Raw genomic sequence first — 24062 nt, forward strand, 5'->3', positions numbered from 1 at the left:
GGGGGTGTTGGGGCAGGATTTGTGGGTGGTTTAATGGCTCTGGGGGGGCTGGTTGCAGGAAGGGTGGGACTCTGCGGGGCCCTCAGGGCAGGGGTGCCATCCCAGATGCGTAGTGAGCACACAGGGGTGCCCTACGTGGCTCTCAGCTCGGCGGGAGCAGCCACCGGTCTCCCACCCCACCAGACAGGGGAGCGGGGCGGGGGGGGGGGGGGGGGGGGGAGAGGAGGTGGAGGGATCTATGAGCTCGCAGAGAACGCCAGAGGAGGCAGCAGGGAACTCCCCAAGGACCCCGCGTCCCAGACGAGAGGAGGCATCAGGCTGCCGTGCCGCTGCTAGAGACATCCAGACCCCTGCGCAGACACCCCCCACACACTCCTCCAGGCTGCGTCCGCAGGGGCGAGCGCACGCCCCGGCCCGCGCTGGGGAGGAACCGGGGCCCTACAGGCGACACACGCAAAAGGGAGAGTCAGAGCCGCGCTCCGGCAGACCCGGCGCCGCGCAGACCCGGCGCGGCGCGGCGCGGCGCGGCGCCGGGCCCGACTCCCCCCCCGCCCCGCCGCCTCCACGCAGCGACGGCCCCGGCTGGCAGGACACAGCCCGACACCCGCGGCCACCCGAAGGCGCACGCTCGCCTCACCTCGCCTCACCGCGGCCCCCACATGCTCGACTCCAGCCCGCCTCTGCCCTCGCCCGCCGCCGTCCAGCCAAAACACCCGCCCTGCTCGCCGCCATCTTGCCCGCCGCCGCACCGCGCGTGCGCCGGCCGCCCAGGGCTCGCGCCGCCGCACCGCGCGTGCGCCGGCCGCCCAGGGCTCGCGCCGCCGCGCCGCCGCACCGCGCGTGCGCCGGCCGCCCAGGGCTCGCGCCGCCGCACCGCGCGTGCGCCGGCCGCCCAGGGCTCGCGCCGCCGCACCGCGCGTGCGCCGGCCGCCCAGGGCTCGCGCCGCCGCACCGCGCGTGCGCCGGCCGCCCAGGGCTCGCGCCGCCGCACCGCGCGTGCGCCGGCCGCCCAGGGCTCGCGCCGCCGCACCGCGCGTGCGCCGGCCGCCCAGGGCTCGCGCCGCCGCACCGCGCGTGCGCCGGCCGCCCAGGGCTCGCGCCGCCGCACCGCGCGTGCGCCGGCCGCCCAGGGCTCGCGCCGCCGCACCGCGCGTGCGCCGGCCCAGGACCGCGCGAGAGGGGCGGGGGGAGCGCGAGGGGCGGGGGGAGCGCGAGGGGCGGGGGGAGCGCGAGGGGCGGGGGGAGCGCGAGGGGCGGGGGGAGCGCGAGGGGCGGGGGAGCGCAGCGCGAGGCAGCCCAGACCCGCAATGGCCCCACCCTCGCGTGGTCGCAGCGCCGCGCTGCAGCCGGCCGGCTCCCGCGCGCCAACCGCAGCCCGCCGCGCCACCCCGGCGCTCAGGCCGAGCAGCGAGCGCCCCGAGGCTGCTCTGCCCGCGCCCGAGAGAGCGGCGGGCATCAGCGAGCAGGCGCTGGGGCTGCCCCGGGGAGAGAGCGCCGCGGAGCAGCTCCGAGACGGCACTGCCCGTCCCCGCGCCCCCAGGAAGCACCGAGAAGGAAAAGCCCTCTCGGGAAAAGCGCTCCCGGTCCGTGAGCACCGGGCAGGGGGCACGAGCGCGGCCCCTGCGCTTACCCGTCCCCGAGAGAGCGCAGAGTAGCGGCCAACGCGGCGACCGGCAGCGCGCACGTGTGCGCCGGCTGCCCGCAACGGTCTCCGTACGCAGCGGTGGCCGCCGGCGGCTGCAGTGCTGCCTTGTCGACACGCGAGGGCAGCCGTGAGCGCGCCGGAACGCAATGCGCATGCGCGCCCCCCTCCCGCGTACAGTGCCGCCTTTCAGACACGCGGGGGCAGCAAGGAGCAGGGCGCAGCGCTTTCCTGCCCCCCTCGCAAAATACTCGCTAGGCAAAAGTGGCTTGGGCTCCTCCCGAACGCTTACCTGGCTTCATTACTACAGCTATTAGGAACCGAAGTGCATAGCCTTCTAGCAAAGGGAACGACCGTCTTTTCAAAACTTCCCGCGACTCCCCAGAATTGTCACTGCCTTGCATCAGCAGCCAGCTTCTTCCAACCCAGCCGCAAGAAACATTTTGCCTTCCCGGCAGAACTTTCTGCTCCCTGGGGGGTCCAAAGGAAACCCGTCACTCACTACTGTCTGTCAAAACGTACCGGAAGCCCTCAAATACAGGACAAGACGCCTTCTCTAAGGAAGCTGACTACTAGGTCTGCTTCACGGCAGCTTCTCCCCAGTATCAGGGCCCACTCAATAAACAAAATAGGACGAGAAATGTCTTAATCTGCTCCAAGTGCTTTCGTATAAGAGAACAACATCAAAACGAGGTATTATTGCATTTAGCCTCCACTACACGTGCTACCCCAGCGCCACGGACTTGCTTTAAAGCATCAGTGACGTACGCGGTCTGGCAGTAATTAATATTCACAGAATGAATACGCACTCGATCGAGTACGGGTGTTCATAAAAAGCTTTGCCAGTACGTCGCTAGGTAACAAACCTAGACAAGCAGCTATTTGCCCTGATCCTTCGGCTTACATTTCTTCTGCCGGATGTAGTCAAACGTACCTGCATGCGGTGGCCTTGCGAGGCAGTGACACGGTGTCCGTGGGGTGGCTGTTCCAGGGTCTCTCGGGCTGTTCCAGGCTCCTCGGACAGCAACGGTGCTGGTCGACTTTCCCTTGCGCTGCACAGCAGGACAGCTCCGCACCGTGCCCTCCCAGCACCGCCGCTCCTCCCAGCAGCTGCCTAACCGGCCCCAATCCTGAGCAAAGCTACGACCCCCAGGAGCCCGCAGCACCCCTCCTACTCTTCCCGCCCTCCCCATTTCCAAGAGGGACAGCCCCAGCCCCCGGGGACAACCCTGCCTGGTCACGCTGCTGTCCGAAAAGCGGATTCGTTGCCCGCTGTGCACTAAGCCAATAATGACACGCTCAGGAGAGACATTTGCTTATTTATTTCAGAGTTGTGCAAGCCTGGCTGCTCGGTGTTTTCCCCACAAATCAAGCGCAACTTCCCCCCCCCCCCGCCCCCGGCTTTCCAAGTAGCATTTATACAAGTTGCAAGGTTTGCAACTTTCCCTCTTACACCGGTTGGTTAGTGATTTACATACAATTCTAATATTGCTTACACACCATTTTAAAACTACGCATGCTCAGGGGAGGGGTCTTCACCCGGGCACAGGTCTTTCTGACCTATGGGCGTGATTTTCTTGTATTATAATGAGGACAGTTCAGTTCGGGGATACCTCGAATTCCTTTGCTAAATTGGCAACGTCTACATAGAAAACAAAACATTTTGATTTACTATTTCTTTAAGGCTTTAGCACTTCTAGCATGGCCTTGATTAAAGAATTATTTCCTCCCAGGAAATGGGGGGGGGGGGTTCCTCCTCATCTGCCTAGTTTAAACAGCAGGAACACTCTTTCTGAGCTTCCAAGGTTGTCTGGCAACACCATCGGAGATGGAAAACACTTCCTGCCCTGTACCGGGGAAAAACAGGGGCATTCCACTGTCCCCCGTGACCTGTGGGGACTCAGGCGTGAGTGACACACGTCCAGTAAGGAACAGACCCAGCGGGCACTACAGCTCCTGGCCTGCCACGCGGCCACCCGCTGGGAACCCCGCTGGCAGGGACCTGCCGCCGCCGCCCCCCCCCGCGGGGCCACCTCGAGAGGCGCAGCATGGTCACCCAGTAGCCCCGCCTGAGAAGACTACACCTCCCAGCATACCGTGCACGCGAGAAGGGCGGCCCGGAAGCCCAGTGCCGGAAGACTACTGCTCCCAGCATGCCATGCCAAGCAACATGGCCGCCCGGAAGCCCAGTGCCGGAAGACTACCGCTCCCAGCATGCCGCGCTCAGAACAAACATGCCCCACCGGAAGCCCAGTGCCGGAAGACTACTGCTCCCGGCATGCCGCGCCGAAAGCTACGGCTCCCCGCAGTCCCGCACCCCAACTCCCGCCCCCCACCCGCAGCGCTGGGGCACCTTTGACCCTCGGCACATTCCGTTCCTTTCCGTCCCGCCCCCCTTCCCCTTCCCCCCTGTCCCCCCGGAAACGGCCGCAGAGCCCCGAGCGCGGCCCCGCCGGCCCCGCCACCGGCCCGGGGCTCCCCCGACACCCCCGCCACCGGCCCCGCCTCAGCTCCGACACTGCCCCCGCCCCTCCACGACCCTCCTCCCCCTGCTCCCCGACACGCTCCCGAGCTGACACAGGAGACCCCCCCCCCCCCCCGCGCTCCTCCGACCGCGCAGTAAACCGCACCACAGCCCCGGCGCACCCCCTTCCTCCCCCCGCCTCCGTGGCCCCGGGACGCTCCCAGCCGCCGGGACCCCCGGCACATGCGGGACCCGCAGCCTGCAGCGCGCCTCCCCCGGCCCCGCTCACCTCCTCCGCGGGGCGGCCGCCGGGCTGGTCCCGAAGGGCCGTGCTCCGTGGCAGCTCCGCTGCCCAGCTCCTGCCCCAGCGCCACCTCCCCCCAACTGCAGCCCCAGCCCCCAAATGTGGGCCTGCCCTTGCCATCAGCCCCACCTGGGGCCTGTCCTGCCACCCAGCTCCCCCTGGCATTCATCCCAGCCCCAGGGCCCGCAGCTGTGGGCCTGCAGGAACTGGGCAGGGGGCCTGGCCATCAGCCCCTTCAGGGACAGCTGGGGCTGCCAGGGCAGCAGAGGCACCCCCACTCTCCTGACAGCAGCTTGCTGAGAGCTGAAGGGAGAGCCCTGCCTGGGGTGTAGAGTGCGGAAAGGGGAGTATGCGGAGCACAAGAGAACAAATCGAGAGCTCTGGGTGCAACACAAGTCAAGAAAAAAAAAAAAAAAAAAAAAGAACAACGATAGAGCAAACAGAGTGACTCGGGGGGCACCAAAAGGAGGGCCCTGGGGCACACCCAGAAGCACCCAGAAAACTCCAGGACAGGAGAAAAAGCTAAACAGAGACCTCTGCGGCGTGCCGCAAAACACACACGGGGCCACGGGGCGCACCGAAAGGCACGCAGAGGGCTCGGGGGCAACCCAGAATGTGAACTGAGGGGTCCTGAGGGCATCAGAGGGCAAGTGCAGGGCTCTGGGGCAGACCAAAATACAGAGGAAGGGCCTTGGCGCACACCAGAGGGGTCACCAGGCACGCCGCAGGGCTCAACGCGGCTGACAGGATGGCGCCTGCAGGCTGCCCCAGGCACACGAGCGACACTGCGGAGTGCCAAAAGCAAATCCGGGAGCGGTTCGGGGACCTCACGCAGCCCTGGAGGGGCTCTGGCAGCCCTCGCGATGAGGGGAAACACCCCCAAGAGCCCCGAGGGTCCAGGCAACGCAAGGGAAATTCCCCGCAGCTCTGGGAACAGCACCGGGCTCCCTGGCAAGTGCAGGCACTCCCAAGTACATGGGACTCGGGGACCAGCTCCCAGCCCCGGACACAATGCATAACCTCCTGCCTCAGGCATCGTGTTCAGGCAAACCGCCCTGGAGCTCGGCACCAGCGTGCCTCCCCTTACCTACGATATCCAAAGAGTCACCGCCGCACCAGCGTCTGTCCGTACGTCCGTCCGTCGGGGAAGGGTCAGCTCCTGCCCCTGCCCTCGACATGGCAGGTGTCCGAGTAGCCTCCCCCCAGTGCTTTTTCCTTCAGGGCTAGGATTCAGCTCGGAGAGCTGAGAGGAAAATGCCTGATCCCGCCTGCCTGCACTTCTGCCCCAACCCAGGCCAGAGCCCCTCAGGTTACTTAGTCCTCAGCGCTGCCTCGGGGAGGCCGAAATAACTGCTAACGGTCATTAGCCATACTTACCCTAGTTACCCGTGCCAGAACGCCTCCTCCTGTAGCAGTTCCTGGTGATATCGAGGGGCCGCTGCATTCTGGCTTCCTTGTTTCATCCCGTCCCTTCGGTATTAACCGCAAGCAAACGCTCGTCCGTCTCTTCTCCTCGTCAGCATTTGCTGTCCTTGGTTCCATCTCTGTAAGGAAGCGATAAACTCGCGTTTTACTTCCAGTGAAACGCTTAGGTTTATGCATGATCTTTTTCTCTTTACCCTGTTTTCTTTTTCCCCCTTTTTTTTCTTTTTTTCTTCTTCTTTTCCTTAAGGGAAAGGTCTTAATACGGCACTTTGCACCATACGTTGCAGGGTAAACGGTCTGGAAACGTTACACACAGCAATTAGGGCTAGGTTATTAGGCAGGCGGGCACGTCGCCTAATACCTTCCTAACGCCATCTTCCACGAAACCTTATTTTTATTCCGCTTCAGTGTTATTGTTACTGTTCGCAAACCCTCGTATGCATGCGCTTAACCGACAACTCTCTCGGTCTTTAACTACGTGGAGGAACGACAGCCCTCGATTTGCCTGTCTCCCTTTCAAACCTATTACCTTTTTGAGACTGCTCCTAGCTTCCTCTTACTCTTGCATGCTGGCCTCACAGGCGACGACCAAAACGAACAACTGGATCGCTAGGTCTAGCCCCCTCTCTTCAAGATGTGCCCCTTCGCGGCTTACGTTTCTTGGTCTCTTCAACTTCAGCCGTGGCAATTAATCTAAAAAAGTAAGTATGACATCTATTCCTTTCCGTAGCTGCGTGTACGATAACAAAACAAAAGAGAAACAGCCAAAGCAAAGCTAAGGCAGATACAGGGAACAGCAGCCACAGGGCAGGAACGGGTTACTCAGTCCTCAGCGCTGCCTCGGGGAGGCCGAAATAACTGCTAACGGTCATTAGCCATACTTACCCTAGTTACCCGTGCCAGAACGCCTCCTCCTGTAGCAGTTCCTGGTGATATCGAGGGGCCGCTGCATTCTGGCTTCCTTGTTTCAACCCGTCCCTTCGGGATTAACCGCAAGCAAACGCTCGTCCGTCTCTTCTCCTCGTCAGCATTTGCTGTCCTTGGTTCCATCTCTGTAAGGAAGCGATAAACTCGCGTTTTACTTCCAGTGAAACGCTTAGGTTTATGCATGATCTTTTTCTCTTTACCCTGTTTTCTTTTCCCCCCTTTTTTTTCTTTTTTTCTTCTTCTTTTCCTTAAGGGAAAGGTCTTAATACGGCACTTTGCACCATACGTTGCAGGGTAAACGGTCTGGAAACGTTACACACAGCAATTAGGGCTAGGTTATTAGGCAGGCGGGCACGTCGCCTAATACCTTCCTAACGCCATCTTCCACGAAACCTTATTTTTATTCCGCTTCAGTGTTATTGTTACTGTTCGCAAACCCTCGTATGCATGCGCTTAACCGACAACTCTCTCGGTCTTTAACTACGTGGAGGAACGACAGCCCTCGATTTGCCTGTCTCCCTTTCAAACCTATTACCTTTTTGAGACTGCTCCTAGCTTCCTCTTACTCTTGCATGCTGGCCTCACAGGCGACGACCAAAACGAACAACTGGATCGCTAGGTCTAGCCCCCTCTCTTCAAGATGTGCCCCTTCGCGGCTTACGTTTCTTGGTCTCTTCAACTTCAGCCGTGGCAATTAATCTAAAAAAGTAAGTATGACATCTATTCCTTTCCGTAGCTGCGTGTACGATAACAAAACAAAAGAGAAACAGCCAAAGCAAAGCTAAGGCAGATACAGGGAACAGCAGCCACAGGGCAGGAACGGGTTACTCAGTCCTCAGCGCTGCCTCGGGGAGGCCGAAATAACTGCTAACGGTCATTAGCCATACTTACCCTAGTTACCCGTGCCAGAACACCTCCTCCTGTAGCAGTTCCTGGTGATATCGAGGGGCCGCTGCATTCTGGCTTCCTTGTTTCATCCCGTCCCTTCGGTATTAACCGCAAGTAAACGCTCGTCCGTCTCTTCTCCTCGTCAGCATTTGCTGTCCTTGGTTCCATCTCTGTAAGGAAGCGATAAACTTGCGTTTTACTTCCAGTGAAACGCTTAGGTTTATGCATGATCTTTTTCTCTTTACCCTGTTTTCTTTTTCCCCTTTTTTTTTCTTTTTTTTCTTCTTCTTTTCCTTAAGGGAAAGGTCTTAATACGGCACTTTGCACCATACGTTGCAGGGTAAACGGTCTGGAAACGTTACACACAGCAATTAGGGCTAGGTTATTAGGCAGGCAGGCACGTCGCCTAATACCTTCCTAACGCCATCTTCCACGAAACCTTATTTTTATTCCGCTTCAGTGTTATTGTTACTGTTCGCAAACCCTCGTATGCATGCGCTTAACCGACAACTCTCTCGGTCTTTAACTACGTGGAGGAACGACAGCCCTCGATTTGCCTGTCTCCCTTTCAGACCTATTACCTTTTTGAGACTGCTCCTAGCTTCCTCTTACTCTTGCATGCTGGCCTCACAGGCGACGACCAAAACGAACAACTGGATCGCTAGGTCTAGCCCCCTCTCTTCAAGATGTGCCCCTTCGCGGCTTACGTTTCTTGGTCTCTTCAACTTCAGCCGTGGCAATTAATCTAAAAAAGTAAGTATGACATCTATTCCTTTCCGTAGCTGCGTGTACGATAACAAAACAAAAGAGAAACAGCCAAAGCAAAGCTAAGGCAGATACAGGGAACAGCAGCCACAGGGCAGGAACGGGTTACTCAGTCCTCAGCGCTGCCTCGGGGAGGCCGAAATAACTGCTAACGGTCATTAGCCATACTTACCCTAGTTACCCGTGCCAGAACACCTCCTCCTGTAGCAGTTCCTGGTGATATCGAGGGGCCGCTGCATTCTGGCTTCCTTGTTTCATCCCGTCCCTTCGGTATTAACCGCAAGCAAACGCTCGTCCGTCTCTTCTCCTCGTCAGCATTTGCTGTCCTTGGTTCCACCTCTGTAAGGAAGCGATAAACTTGCGTTTTACTTCCAGTGAAACGCTTAGGTTTATGCATGATCTTTTTCTCTTTACCCTGTTTTCTTTTTCCCCCTTTTTTTCTTTTTTTTCTTCTTCTTTTCCTTAAGGGAAAGGTCTTAATACGGCACTTTGCACCATACGTTGCAGGGTAAACGGTCTGGAAACGTTACACACAGCAATTAGGGCTAGGTTATTAGGCAGGCGGGCACGTCGCCTAATACCTTCCTAACGCCATCTTCCACGAAACCTTATTTTTATTCCGCTTCAGTGTTATTGTTACTGTTCGCAAACCCTCGTATGCATGCGCTTAACCGACAACTCTCTCGGTCTTTAACTACGTGGAGGAACGACAGCCCTCGATTTGCCTGTCTCCCTTTCAGACCTATTACCTTTTTGAGACTGCTCCTAGCTTCCTCTTACTCTTGCATGCTGGCCTCACAGGCGACGACCAAAATGAACCACCGGATCCCCAGGTCTTGCTGCTTCTCTTCGAGATGTCCCCCTGCGGTGGGCTACCCTGCCAAACAAACCAAAAAGACTGCCGAGGCCGCGAGGGTACCAGATTTTCAGACCGCTTCTCCGAGGCTTTCGGGGTGACTGACGTCACCGCTTCGCTTCACGTTACTCACAGCTACCTTCGTCTATTACTTAGGGCTAAACCTGTTTCTGTTTGCAGAGGGGCTTGTTGCTTGTTTAAACTTGACATATAGTCCATAACCTGCTCTGCATGCTCCCTAGTCCCTTCTGCTTTTGCAACACTTGTGGTAATTCAAGGCGGTAATTAAGAGTCCCCATTGCCCCATAGGCTGGAGCGAGACATTGCTGCTGCTCTGAGGAGGTGCCTAAAAGCCACGCTGTTTTCGCTAGCATCACTGGGGCTTCTCAGAGCCCATCGGTGTTCTCTTTGGCTCTTCCCGAGCCTTTTAGGTTTTTTAGGCTATTCCTTAGCCCTCCATTTTAGGGCAATGTTCTCCTTAAGCACTGCGCACAGCACGATTATCCCAGATCAGCCACATCGTGCACACACAGAGGCTTCTGAGAGGCGGCTCAGAAGAAAAGAGAGAAAAGTCTCTTTGTCATCCGCACATTCACCCATCAACACTCTTCACCAGGAAGTGCTCTAAGTTCCTGTTTCTCTAAAGCGGGACTGAGTCGAGGCGGAGACGCAGATCGCACCCCATCTTTGTTAGAACGCCTCACTGCTGCGAGCACTGGGTCTGGCAGCAGTTTGAGGAATGTTTGGGGCCTTGCACAGAGTGCAGGGGAAGGTCTGGAGTCAGTGACAACATTGCGGCAGGGCTCGGAGGCGTTTTGGGGCCTGTGGGGGTGTTGGGGCAGGATTTGTGGGTGGTTTAATGGCTCTGGGGGGGCTGGTTGCAGGAAGGGTGGGACTCTGCGGGGCCCTCAGGGCAGGGGTGCCATCCCAGATGCGTAGTGAGCACACAGGGGTGCCCTACGTGGCTCTCAGCTCGGCGGGAGCAGCCACCGGTCTCCCACCCCACCAGACAGGGGAGCGGGGCGGGGGGGGGGGGGGGAGAGGAGGTGGAGGGATCTATGAGCTCGCAGAGAACGCCAGAGGAGGCAGCAGGGAACTCCCCAAGGACCCCGCGTCCCAGACGAGAGGAGGCATCAGGCTGCCGTGCCGCTGCTAGAGACATCCAGACCCCTGCGCAGACACCCCCCACACACTCCTCCAGGCTGCGTCCGCAGGGGCGAGCGCACGCCCCGGCCCGCGCTGGGGAGGAACCGGGGCCCTACAGGCGACACACGCAAAAGGGAGAGTCAGAGCCGCGCTCCGGCAGACCCGGCGCCGCGCAGACCCGGCGCGGCGCGGCGCCGGGCCCGACTCCCCCCCCGCCCCGCCGCCTCCACGCAGCGACGGCCCCGGCTGGCAGGACACAGCCCGACACCCGCGGCCACCCGAAGGCGCACGCTCGCCTCACCTCGCCTCACCGCGGCCCCCACATGCTCGACTCCAGCCCGCCTCTGCCCTCGCCCGCCGCCGTCCAGCCAAAACACCCGCCCTGCTCGCCGCCATCTTGCCCGCCGCCGCACCGCGCGTGCGCCGGCCGCCCAGGGCTCGCGCCGCCGCACCGCGCGTGCGCCGGCCGCCCAGGGCTCGCGCCGCCGCACCGCGCGTGCGCCGGCCGCCCAGGGCTCGCGCCGCCGCACCGCGCGTGCGCCGGCCGCCCAGGGCTCGCGCCGCCGCACCGCGCGTGCGCCGGCCGCCCAGGGCTCGCGCCGCCGCACCGCGCGTGCGCCGGCCGCCCAGGGCTCGCGCCGCCGCACCGCGCGTGCGCCGGCCGCCCAGGGCTCGCGCCGCCGCACCGCGCGTGCGCCGGCCCAGGACCGCGCGAGAGGGGCGGGGGGAGCGCGAGGGGCGGGGGGAGCGCGAGGGGCGGGGGAGCGCAGCGCGAGGCAGCCCAGACCCGCAATGGCCCCACCCTCGCGTGGTCGCAGCGCCGCGCTGCAGCCGGCCGGCTCCCGCGCGCCAACCGCAGCCCGCCGCGCCACCCCGGCGCTCAGGCCGAGCAGCGAGCGCCCCGAGGCTGCTCTGCCCGCGCCCGAGAGAGCGGCGGGCATCAGCGAGCAGGCGCTGGGGCTGCCCCGGGGAGAGAGCGCCGCGGAGCAGCTCCGAGACGGCACTGCCCGTCCCCGCGCCCCCAGGAAGCACCGAGAAGGAAAAGCCCTCTCGGGAAAAGCGCTCCCGGTCCGTGAGCACCGGGCAGGGGGCACGAGCGCGGCCCCTGCGCTTACCCGTCCCCGAGAGAGCGCAGAGTAGCGGCCAACGCGGCGACCGGCAGCGCGCGCGTGTGCGCCGGCTGCCCGCAACGGTCTCCGTACGCAGCGGTGGCCGCCGGCGGCTGCAGTGCTGCCTTGTCGACACGCGAGGGCAGCCGTGAGCGCGCCGGAACGCAATGCGCATGCGCGCCCCCCTCCCGCGTGCAGTGCCGCCTTTCAGACACGCGGGGGCAGCAAGGAGCAGGGCGCAGCGCTTTCCTGCCCCCCTCGCAAAATACTCGCTAGGCAAAAGTGGCTTGGGCTCCTCCCGAACGCTTACCTGGCTTCATTACTACAGCTATTAGGAACCGAAGTGCATAGCCTTCTAGCAAAGGGAACGACCGTCTTTTCAAAACTTCCCGCGACTCCCCAGAATTGTCACTGCCTTGCATCAGCAGCCAGCTTCTTCCAACCCAGCCGCAAGAAACATTTTGCCTTCCCGGCAGAACTTTCTGCTCCCTGGGGGGTCCAAAGGAAACCCGTCACTCACTACTGGCTGTCAAAACGTACCGGAAGCCCTCAAATACAGGACAAGACGCCTTCTCTAAGGAAGCTGACTACTAGGTCTGCTTCACGGCAGCTTCTCCCCAGTATCAGGGCCCACTCAATAAACAAAATAGGACGAGAAATGTCTTAATCTGCTCCAAGTGCTTTCGTATAAGAGAACAACATCAAAACGAGGTATTATTGCATTTAGCCTCCACTACACGTGCTACCCCAGCGCCACGGACTTGCTTTAAAGCATCAGTGACGTACGCGGTCTGGCAGTAATTAATATTCACAGAATGAATACGCACTCGATCGAGTACGGGTGTTCATAAAAAGCTTTGCCAGTACGTCGCTAGGTAACAAACCTAGACAAGCAGCTATTTGCCCTGATCCTTCGGCTTACATTTCTTCTGCCGGATGTAGTCAAACGTACCTGCATGCGGTGGCCTTGCGAGGCAGTGACACGGTGTCCGTGGGGTGGCTGTTCCAGGGTCTCTCGGGCTGTTCCAGGCTCCTCGGACAGCAACGGTGCTGGTCGACTTTCCCTTGCGCTGCACAGCAGGACAGCTCCGCACCGTGCCCTCCCAGCACCGCCGCTCCTCCCAGCAGCTGCCTAACCGGCCCCAATCCTGAGCAAAGCTACGACCCCCAGGAGCCCGCAGCACCCCTCCTACTCTTCCCGCCCTCCCCATTTCCAAGAGGGACAGCCCCAGCCCCCGGGGACAACCCTGCCTGGTCACGCTGCTGTCCGAAAAGCGGATTCGTTGCCCGCTGTGCACTAAGCCAATAATGACACGCTCAGGAGAGACATTTGCTTATTTATTTCAGAGTTGTGCAAGCCTGGCTGCTCGGTGTTTTCCCCACAAATCAAGCGCAACTTCCCCCCCCCCCCGCCCCCGGCTTTCCAAGTAGCATTTATACAAGTTGCAAGGTTTGCAACTTTCCCTCTTACACCGGTTGGTTAGTGATTTACATACAATTCTAATATTGCTTACACACCATTTTAAAACTACGCATGCTCAGGGGAGGGGTCTTCACCCGGGCACAGGTCTTTCTGACCTATGGGCGTGATTTTCTTGTATTATAATGAGGACAGTTCAGTTCGGGGATACCTCGAATTCCTTTGCTAAATTGGCAACGTCTACATAGAAAACAAAACATTTTGATTTACTATTTCTTTAAGGCTTTAGCACTTCTAGCATGGCCTTGATTAAAGAATTATTTCCTCCCAGGAAATGGGGGGGGGGGGGGGTTCTCCTCATCTGCCTAGTTCAAACAGCAGGAACACTCTTTCTGAGCTTCCAAGGTTGTCTGGCAACACCATCGGAGATGGAAAACACTTCCTGCCCTGTACCGGGGAAAAACAGGGGCATTCCACTGTCCCCCGTGACCTGTGGGGACTCAGGCGTGAGTGACACACGTCCAGTAAGGAACAGACCCAGCGGGCACTACAGCTCCTGGCCTGCCACGCGGCCGCCTGCTGGGAACCCCGCTGGCAGGGACCTGCCGCCGCCGCCCCCCCCGCGGGGCCACCTCGAGAGGCGCAGCATGGTCACCCAGTAGCCCCGCCTGAGAAGACTACACCTCCCAGCATACCGTGCACGCGAGAAGGGCGGCCCGGAAGCCCAGTGCCGGAAGACTACTGCTCCCGGCATGCCATGCCAAGCAACATGGCCGCCCGGAAGCCCAGTGCCGGAAGACTACCGCTCCCAGCATGCCGCGCTCAGAACAAACATGCCCCACCGGAAGCCCAGTGCCGGAAGACTACTGCTCCCGGCATGCCGCGCCGAAAGCTACGGCTCCCCGCAGTCCCGCCCCCCAACTCCCGCCCCCCACCCGCAGCGCTGGGGCACCTTTGACCCTCGGCACATTCCGTTCCTTTCCGTCCCGCCCCCCTTCCCCTTCCCCCCTGTCCCCCCGGAAACGGCCGCAGAGCCCCGAGCGCGGCCCCGCCGGCCCCACCACCGGCCCGGGGCTCCCCCGACACCCCCGCCACCGGCCCCGCCTCAGCTCCGACACTGCCCCCGCCCCTCCACGACCCTCCTCCCCCTGCTCCCCGACACGCTCCCGAGCTGACACAGGAGACCCCCCCCCCCCCCCGCGCTCCTCCGACCGCGCAGTAAACCGCACCACAGCCCCGGCGCACCCCCTTCCTCCCCCCGCCTCCGTGGCCCCGGGACGCTCCCAGCCGCCGGGACCCCCGGCACATGCGGGACCCGCAGCCTGCAGCGCGCCTCCCCCGGCCCCGCTCACCTCCTCCGCGGGGCGGCCGCCGGGCTGGTCCCGAAGGGCCGTGCTCCGTGGCAGCTCCGCTGCCCAGCTCCTGCCCCAGCGCCACCTCCCCCCAACTGCAGCCCCAGCCCCCAAATGTGGGCCTGCCCTTGCCATCAGCCCCACCTGGGGCCTGTCCTGCCACCCAGCTCCCCCTGGCATTCATCCCAGCCCCAGGGCCCGCAGCTGTGGGCCTGCAGGAACTGGGCAGGGGGCCTGGCCATCAGCCCCTTCAGGGACAGCTGGGGCTGCCAGGGCAGCAGAGGCACCCCCACTCTCCTGACAGCAGCTTGCTGAGAGCTGAAGGGAGAGCCCTGCCTGGGGTGTAGAGTGCGGAAAGGGGAGTATGCGGAGCACAAGAGAACAAATCGAGAGCTCTGGGTGCAACACAAGTCAAGAAAAAAAAAAAAAAAAAAAAAAGAACAACGATAGAGCAAACAGAGTGACTCGGGGGGCACCAAAAGGAGGGCCCTGGGGCACACCCAGAAGCACCCAGAAAACTCCAGGACAGGAGAAAAAGCTAAACAGAGACCTCTGCGGCGTGCCGCAAAACACACACGGGGCCACGGGGCGCACCGAAAGGCATGCAGAGGGCTCGGGGGCAACCCAGAATGTGAACTGAGGGGTCCTGAGGGCATCAGAGGGCAAGTGCAGGGCTCTGGGGCAGACCAAAATACAGAGGAAGGGCCTTGGCGCACACCAGAGGGGTCACCAGGCACGCCGCAGGGCTCAACGCGGCTGACAGGATGGCGCCTGCAGGCTGCCCCAGGCACACGAGCGACACTGCGGAGTGCCAAAAGCAAATCCGGGAGCGGTTCGGGGACCTCACGCAGCCCTGGAGGGGCTCTGGCAGCCCTCGCGATGAGGGGAAACACCCCCAAGAGCCCCGAGGGTCCAGGCAACGCAAGGGAAATTCCCCGCAGCTCTGGGAACAGCACCGGGCTCCCTGGCAAGTGCAGGCACTCCCAAGTACATGGGACTCGGGGACCAGCTCCCAGCCCCGGACACAATGCATAACCTCCTGCCTCAGGCATCGTGTTCAGGCAAACCGCCCTGGAGCTCGGCACCAGCGTGCCTCCCCTTACCTACGATATCCAAAGAGTCACCGCCGCACCAGCGTCTGTCCGTACGTCCGTCCGTCGGGGAAGGGTCAGCTCCTGCCCCTGCCCTCGACATGGCAGGTGTCCGAGTAGCCTCCCCCCAGTGCTTTTTCCTTCAGGGCTAGGATTCAGCTCGGAGAGCTGAGAGGAAAATGCCTGAACCCGCCTGCCTGCACTTCTGCCCCAACCCAGGCCAGAGCCCCTCAGGTTACTTAGTCCTCAGCGCTGCCTCGGGGAGGCCAAAATAACTGCTAACGGTCATTAGCCATACTTACCCTAGTTACCCGTGCCAGAACGCCTCCTCCTGCAGCAGTTCCTGGTGATATCGAGGGGCCGCTGCATTCTGGCTTCCTTGTTTCATCCCGTCCCTTCGGTATTAACCGCAAGCAAACGCTCGTCCGTCTCTTCTCCTCGTCAGCATTTGCTGTCCTTGGTTCCATCTCTGTAAGGAAGCGATAAACTCGCGTTTTACTTCCAGTGAAACGCTTAGGTTTATGCATGATCTTTTTCTCTTTACCCTGTTTTCTTTTCCCCCCTTTTTTTTCTTTTTTTCTTCTTCTTTTCCTTAAGGGAAAGGTCTTAATACGGCACTTTGCACCATACGTTGCAGGGTAAACGGTCTGGAAACGTTACACACAGCAATTAGGGCTAGGTTATTAGGCAGGCGGGCACGTCGCCTAATACCTTCCTAACGCCATCTTCCACGAAACCTTATTTTTATTCCGCTTCAGTGTTATTGTTACTGTTCGCAAACCCTCGTATGCATGCGCTTAACCGACAACTCTCTCGGTCTTTAACTACGTGGAGGAACGACAGCCCTCGATTTGCCTGTCTCCCTTTCAAACCTATTACCTTTTTGAGACTGCTCCTAGCTTCCTCTTACTCTTGCATGCTGGCCTCACAGGCGACGACCAAAACGAACAACTGGATCGCTAGGTCTAGCCCCCTCTCTTCAAGATGTGCCCCTTCGCGGCTTACGTTTCTTGGTCTCTTCAACTTCAGCCGTGGCAATTAATCTAAAAAAGTAAGTATGACATCTATTCCTTTCCGTAGCTGCGTGTACGATAACAAAACAAAAGAGAAACAGCCAAAGCAAAGCTAAGGCAGATACAGGGAACAGCAGCCACAGGGCAGGAACGGGTTACTCAGTCCTCAGCGCTGCCTCGGGGAGGCCGAAATAACTGCTAACGGTCATTAGCCATACTTACCCTAGTTACCCGTGCCAGAACGCCTCCTCCTGTAGCAGTTCCTGGTGATATCGAGGGGCCGCTGCATTCTGGCTTCCTTGTTTCATCCCGTCCCTTCGGTATTAACCGCAAGCAAACGCTCGTCCGTCTCTTCTCCTCGTCAGCATTTGCTGTCCTTGGTTCCATCTCTGTAAGGAAGCGATAAACTTGCGTTTTACTTCCAGTGAAACGCTTAGGTTTATGCATGATCTTTTTCTCTTTACCCTGTTTTCTTTTTCCCCTTTTTTTTTCTTTTTTTTCTTCTTCTTTTCCTTAAGGGAAAGGTCTTAATACGGCACTTTGCACCATACGTTGCAGGGTAAACGGTCTGGAAACGTTACACACAGCAATTAGGGCTAGGTTATTAGGCAGGCGGGCACGTCGCCTAATACCTTCCTAACGCCATCTTCCACGAAACCTTATTTTTATTCCGCTTCAGTGTTATTGTTACTGTTCGCAAACCCTCGTATGCATGCGCTTAACCGACAACTCTCTCGGTCTTTAACTACGTGGAGGAACGACAGCCCTCGATTTGCCTGTCTCCCTTTCAGACCTATTACCTTTTTGAGACTGCTCCTAGCTTCCTCTTACTCTTGCATGCTGGCCTCACAGGCGACGACCAAAATGAACCACCGGATCCCCAGGTCTTGCTGCTTCTCTTCGAGATGTCCCCCTGCGGTGGGCTACCCTGCCAAACAAACCAAAAAGACTGCCGAGGCCGCGAGGGTACCAGATTTTCAGACCGCTTCTCCGAGGCTTTCGGGGTGACTGACGTCACCGCTTCGCTTCACGTTACTCACAGCTACCTTCGTCTATTACTTAGGGCTAAACCTGTTTCTGTTTGCAGAGGGGCTTGTTGCTTGTTTAAACTTGACATATAGTCCATAACCTGCTCTGCATGCTCCCTAGTCCCTTCTGCTTTTGCAACACTTGTGGTAATTCAAGGCGGTAATTAAGAGTCCCCATTGCCCCATAGGCTGGAGCGAGACATTGCTGCTGCTCTGAGGAGGTGCCTAAAAGCCACGCTGTTTTCGCTAGCATCACTGGGGCTTCTCAGAGCCCATCGGTGTTCTCTTTGGCTCTTCCCGAGCCTTTTAGGTTTTTTAGGCTATTCCTTAGCCCTCCATTTTAGGGCAATGTTCTCCTTAAGCACTGCGCACAGCACGATTATCCCAGATCAGCCACATCGTGCACACACAGAGGCTTCTGAGAGGCGGCTCAGAAGAAAAGAGAGAAAAGTCTCTTTGTCATCCGCACATTCACCCATCAACACTCTTCACCAGGAAGTGCTCTAAGTTCCTGTTTCTCTAAAGCGGGACTGAGTCGAGGCGGAGACGCAGATCGCACCCCATCTTTGTTAGAACGCCTCACTGCTGCGAGCACTGGGTCTGGCAGCAGTTTGAGGAATGTTTGGGGCCTTGCACAGAGTGCAGGGGAAGGTCTGGAGTCAGTGACAACATTGCGGCAGGGCTCGGAGGCGTTTTGGGGCCTGTGGGGGTGTTGGGGCAGGATTTGTGGGTGGTTTAATGGCTCTGGGGGGGCTGGTTGCAGGAAGGGTGGGACTCTGCGGGGCCCTCAGGGCAGGGGTGCCATCCCAGATGCGTAGTGAGCACACAGGGGTGCCCTACGTGGCTCTCAGCTCGGCGGGAGCAGCCACCGGTCTCCCACCCCACCAGACAGGGGAGCGGGGCGGGGGGGGGGAGGGGGGAGAGGAGGTGGAGGGATCTATGAGCTCGCAGAGAATGCCAGAGGAGGCAGCAGGGAACTCCCCAAGGACCCCGCGTCCCAGACGAGAGGAGGCATCAGGCTGCCGTGCCGCTGCTAGAGACATCCAGACCCCTGCGCAGACACCCCCCACACACTCCTCCAGGCTGCGTCCGCAGGGGCGAGCGCACGCCCCGGCCCGCGCTGGGGAGGAACCGGGGCCCTACAGGCGACACACGCAAAAGGGAGAGTCAGAGCCGCGCTCCGGCAGACCCGGCGCCGCGCAGACCCGGCGCGGCGCGGCGCGGCGCGGCGCCGGGCCCGACTCCCCCCCCGCCCCGCCGCCTCCACGCAGCGACGGCCCCGGCTGGCAGGACACAGCCCGACACCCGCGGCCACCCGAAGGCGCACGCTCGCCTCACCTCGCCTCACCGCGGCCCCCACATGCTCGACTCCAGCCCGCCTCTGCCCTCGCCCGCCGCCGTCCAGCCAAAACACCCGCCCTGCTCGCCGCCATCTTGCCCGCCGCCGCACCGCGCGTGCGCCGGCCGCCCAGGGCTCGCGCCGCCGCACCGCGCGTGCGCCGGCCGCCCAGGGCTCGCGCCGCCGCACCGCGCGTGCGCCGGCCGCCCAGGGCTCGCGCCGCCGCACCGCGCGTGCGCCGGCCGCCCAGGGCTCGCGCCGCCGCACCGCGCGTGCGCCGGCCGCCCAGGGCTCGCGCCGCCGCACCGCGCGTGCGCCGGCCGCCCAGGGCTCGCGCCGCCGCACCGCGCGTGCGCCGGCCGCCCAGGGCTCGCGCCGCCGCACCGCGCGTGCGCCGGCCCAGGACCGCGCGAGAGGGGCGGGGGGAGCGCGAGGGGCGGGGGGAGCGCGAGGGGCGGGGGGAGCGCAGCGCCAGGGGCGGGGGGAGCGCGAGGGGCGGGGGGGAGCGCAGCGCGAGGGGCGGGGGAGCGCAGCGCGAGGCAGCCCAGACCCGCAATGGCCCCACCCTCGCGTGGTCGCAGCGCCGCGCTGCAGCCGGCCGGCTCCCGCGCGCCAACCGCAGCCCGCCGCGCCACCCCGGCGCTCAGGCCGAGCAGCGAGCGCCCCGAGGCTGCTCTGCCCGCGCCCGAGAGAGCGGCGGGCATCAGCGAGCAGGCGCTGGGGCTGCCCCGGGGAGAGAGCGCCGCGGAGCAGCTCCGAGACGGCACTGCCCGTCCCCGCGCCCCCAGGAAGCACCGAGAAGGAAAAGCCCTCTCGGGAAAAGCGCTCCCGGTCCGTGAGCACCGGGCAGGGGGCACGAACGCGGCCCCTGCGCTTACCCGTCCCCGAGAGAGCGCAGAGTAGCGGCCAACGCGGCGACCGGCAGCGCGCGCGTGTGCGCCGGCTGCCCGCAACGGTCTCCGTACGCAGCGGTGGCCGCCGGCGGCTGCAGTGCTGCCTTGTCGACACGCGAGGGCAGCCGTGAGCGCGCCGGAACGCAATGCGCATGCGCGCCCCCCTCCCGCGTGCAGTGCCGCCTTTCAGACACGCGAGGGCAGCAAGGAGCAGGGCGCAGCGCTTTCCTGCCCCCCTCGCAAAATACTCGCTAGGCAAAAGTGGCTTGGGCTCCTCCCGAACGCTTACCTGGCTTCATTACTACAGCTATTAGGAACCGAAGTGCATAGCCTTCTAGCAAAGGGAACGACCGTCTTTTCAAAACTTCCCGCGACTCCCCAGAATTGTCACTGCCTTGCATCAGCAGCCAGCTTCTTCCAACCCAGCCGCAAGAAACATTTTGCCTTCCCGGCAGAACTTTCTGCTCCCTGGGGGGTCCAAAGGAAACCCGTCACTCACTACTGTCTGTCAAAACGTACCGGAAGCCCTCAAATACAGGACAAGACGCCTTCTCTAAGGAAGCTGACTACTAGGTCTGCTTCACGGCAGCTTCTCCCCAGTATCAGGGCCCACTCAATAAACAAAATAGGACGAGAAATGTCTTAATCTGCTCCAAGTGCTTTCGTATAAGAGAACAACATCAAAACGAGGTATTATTGCATTTAGCCTCCACTACACGTGCTACCCCAGCGCCACGGACTTGCTTTAAAGCATCAGTGACGTACGCGGTCTGGCAGTAATTAATATTCACAGAATGAATACGCACTCGATCGAGTACGGGTGTTCATAAAAAGCTTTGCCAGTACGTCGCTAGGTAACAAACCTAGACAAGCAGCTATTTGCCCTGATCCTTCGGCTTACATTTCTTCTGCCGGATGTAGTCAAACGTACCTGCATGCGGTGGCCTTGCGAGGCAGTGACACGGTGTCCGTGGGGTGGCTGTTCCAGGGTCTCTCGGGCTGTTCCAGGCTCCTCGGACAGCAACGGTGCTGGTCGACTTTCCCTTGCGCTGCACAGCAGGACAGCTCCGCACCGTGCCCTCCCAGCACCGCCGCTCCTCCCAGCAGCTGCCTAACCGGCCCCAATCCTGAGCAAAGCTACGACCCCCAGGAGCCCGCAGCACCCCTCCTACTCTTCCCGCCCTCCCCATTTCCAAGAGGGACAGCCCCAGCCCCCGGGGACAACCCTGCCTGGTCACGCTGCTGTCCGAAAAGCGGATTCGTTGCCCGCTGTGCACTAAGCCAATAATGACACGCTCAGGAGAGACATTTGCTTATTTATTTCAGAGTTGTGCAAGCCTGGCTGCTCGGTGTTTTCCCCACAAATCAAGCGCAACTTCCCCCCCCCCCCCGCCCCCGGCTTTCCAAGTAGCATTTATACAAGTTGCAAGGTTTGCAACTTTCCCTCTTACACCGGTTGGTTAGTGATTTACATACAATTCTAATATTGCTTACACACCATTTTAAAACTACGCATGCTCAGGGGAGGGGTCTTCACCCGGGCACAGGTCTTTCTGACCTATGGGCGTGATTTTCTTGTATTATAATGAGGACAGTTCAGTTCGGGGATACCTCGAATTCCTTTGCTAAATTGGCAACGTCTACATAGAAAACAAAACATTTTGATTTACTATTTCTTTAAGGCTTTAGCACTTCTAGCATGGCCTTGATTAAAGAATTATTTCCTCCCAGGAAATGGGGGGGGGGGGGGGGTTCCTCCTCATCTGCCTAGTTTAAACAGCAGGAACACTCTTTCTGAGCTTCCAAGGTTGTCTGGCAACACCATCGGAGATGGAAAACACTTCCTGCCCTGTACCGGGGAAAAACAGGGGCATTCCACTGTCCCCCGTGACCTGTGGGGACTCAGGCGTGAGTGACACACGTCCAGTAAGGCACAGACCCAGCGGGCACTACAGCTCCTGGCCTGCCACGCGGCCACCCGCTGGGAACCCCGCTGGCAGGGACCTGCCGCCGCCGCCCCCCCCCGCGGGGCCACCTCGAGAGGCGCAGCATGGTCACCCAGTAGCCCCGCCTGAGAAGACTACACCTCCCAGCATACCGTGCACGCGAGAAGGGCGGCCCGGAAGCCCAGTGCCGGAAGACTACTGCTCCCGGCATGCCATGCCAAGCAACATGGCCGCCCGGAAGCCCAGTGCCGGAAGACTACCGCTCCCAGCATGCCGCGCTCAGAACAAACATGCCCCACCGGAAGCCCAGTGCCGGAAGACTACTGCTCCCGGCATGCCGCGCCGAAAGCTACGGCTCCCCGCAGTCCCGCACCCCAACTCCCGCCCCCCACCCGCAGCGCTGGGGCACCTTTGACCCTCGGCACATTCCGTTCCTTTCCGTCCCGCCCCCCTTCCCCTTCCCCCCTGTCCCCCCGGAAACGGCCGCAGAGCCCCGAGCGCGGCCCCGCCGGCCCCGCCACCGGCCCGGGGCTCCCCCGACACCCCCGCCACCGGCCCCGCCTCAGCTCCGACACTGCCCCCGCCCCTCCACGACCCTCCTCCCCCTGCTCCCCGACACGCTCCCGAGCTGACACAGGAGACCCCCCCCCCCCCGCGCTCCTCCGACCGCGCAGTAAACCGCACCACAGCCCCGGCGCACCCCCTTCCTCCCCCCGCCTCCGTGGCCCCGGGACGCTCCCAGCCGCCGGGACCCCCGGCACATGCGGGACCCGCAGCCTGCAGCGCGCCTCCCCCGGCCCCGCTCACCTCCTCCGCGGGGCGGCCGCCGGGCTGGTCCCGAAGGGCCGTGCTCCGTGGCAGCTCCGCTGCCCAGCTCCTGCCCCAGCGCCACCTCCCCCCAACTGCAGCCCCAGCCCCCAAATGTGGGCCTGCCCTTGCCATCAGCCCCACCTGGGGCCTGTCCTGCCACCCAGCTCCCCCTGGCATTCATCCCAGCCCCAGGGCCCGCAGCTGTGGGCCTGCAGGAACTGGGCAGGGGGCCTGGCCATCAGCCCCTTCAGGGACAGCTGGGGCTGCCAGGGCAGCAGAGGCACCCCCACTCTCCTGACAGCAGCTTGCTGAGAGCTGAAGGGAGAGCCCTGCCTGGGGTGTAGAGTGCGGAAAGGGGAGTATGCGGAGCACAAGAGAACAAATCGAGAGCTCTGGGTGCAACACAAGTCAAGAAAAAAAAAAAAAAAAAAAAAAGAACAACGATAGAGCAAACAGAGTGACTCGGGGGGCACCAAAAGGAGGGCCCTGGGGCACACCCAGAAGCACCCAGAAAACTCCAGGACAGGAGAAAAAGCTAAACAGAGACCTCTGCGGCGTGCCGCAAAACACACACGGGGCCACGGGGCGCACCGAAAGGCACGCAGAGGGCTCGGGGGCAACCCAGAATGTGAACTGAGGGGTCCTGAGGGCATCAGAGGGCAAGTGCAGGGCTCTGGGGCAGACCAAAATACAGAGGAAGGGCCTTGGCGCACACCAGAGGGGTCACCAGGCACGCCGCAGGGCTCAACGCGGCTGACAGGATGGCGCCTGCAGGCTGCCCCAGGCACACGAGCGACACTGCGGAGTGCCAAAAGCAAATCCGGGAGCGGTTCGGGGACCTCACGCAGCCCTGGAGGGGCTCTGGCAGCCCTCGCGATGAGGGGAAACACCCCCAAGAGCCCCGAGGGTCCAGGCAACGCAAGGGAAATTCCCCGCAGCTCTGGGAACAGCACCGGGCTCCCTGGCAAGTGCAGGCACTCCCAAGTACATGGGACTCGGGGACCAGCTCCCAGCCCCGGACACAATGCATAACCTCCTGCCTCAGGCATCGTGTTCAGGCAAACCGCCCTGGAGCTCGGCACCAGCGTGCCTCCCCTTACCTACGATATCCAAAGAGTCACCGCCGCACCAGCGTCTGTCCGTACGTCCGTCCGTCGGGGAAGGGTCAGCTCCTGCCCCTGCCCTCGACATGGCAGGTGTCCGAGTAGCCTCCCCCCAGTGCTTTTTCCTTCAGGGCTAGGATTCAGCTCGGAGAGCTGAGAGGAAAATGCCTGATCCCGCCTGCCTGCACTTCTGCCCCAACCCAGGCCAGAGCCCCTCAGGTTACTTAGTCCTCAGCGCTGCCTCGGGGAGGCCGAAATAACTGCTAACGGTCATTAGCCATACTTACCCTAGTTACCCGTGCCAGAACGCCTCCTCCTGTAGCAGTTCCTGGTGATATCGAGGGGCCGCTGCATTCTGGCTTCCTTGTTTCATCCCGTCCCTTCGGTATTAACCGCAAGCAAACGCTCGTCCGTCTCTTCTCCTCGTCAGCATTTGCTGTCCTTGGTTCCATCTCTGTAAGGAAGCGATAAACTCGCGTTTTACTTCCAGTGAAACGCTTAGGTTTATGCATGATCTTTTTCTCTTTACCCTGTTTTCTTT

The 24062-nt window shown here is 61.2% G+C and overlaps 1 protein-coding gene across 4 annotated transcripts in view; it reads right to left on the reverse strand.

Moving 5' to 3' along the window:
- Positions 1–24062, reverse strand: part of LOC135328819 (uncharacterized) — a 75450-nt gene that overhangs the window by 26714 nt on the left and 24674 nt on the right. For 3 of the 4 annotated variants that reach the window (XR_010389854.1, XR_010389853.1, XR_010389852.1), the window contains exons 21-30: positions 23809–23975; positions 17203–17330; positions 16625–16791; positions 9165–9292; positions 8588–8754; positions 8232–8395; positions 7654–7820; positions 7298–7461; positions 6721–6887; positions 5788–6528 (exon numbers count right to left, since the gene is read on the reverse strand). The gene's annotated coding sequence lies outside the window, so the exon portion shown is untranslated. Of the gene's footprint in view, positions 1–5787; positions 6529–6720; positions 6888–7297; positions 7462–7653; positions 7821–8231; positions 8396–8587; positions 8755–9164; positions 9293–16624; positions 16792–17202; positions 17331–23808; positions 23976–24062 lie in introns of those variants that run through there. The other variant, XM_064514485.1, reaches the window with a different exon arrangement.

This window comes from Dromaius novaehollandiae, chromosome 7 (genome assembly GCF_036370855.1).
Source record: "Dromaius novaehollandiae isolate bDroNov1 chromosome 7, bDroNov1.hap1, whole genome shotgun sequence".
Lineage (NCBI taxonomy): Eukaryota > Metazoa > Chordata > Aves > Casuariiformes > Dromaiidae > Dromaius > Dromaius novaehollandiae.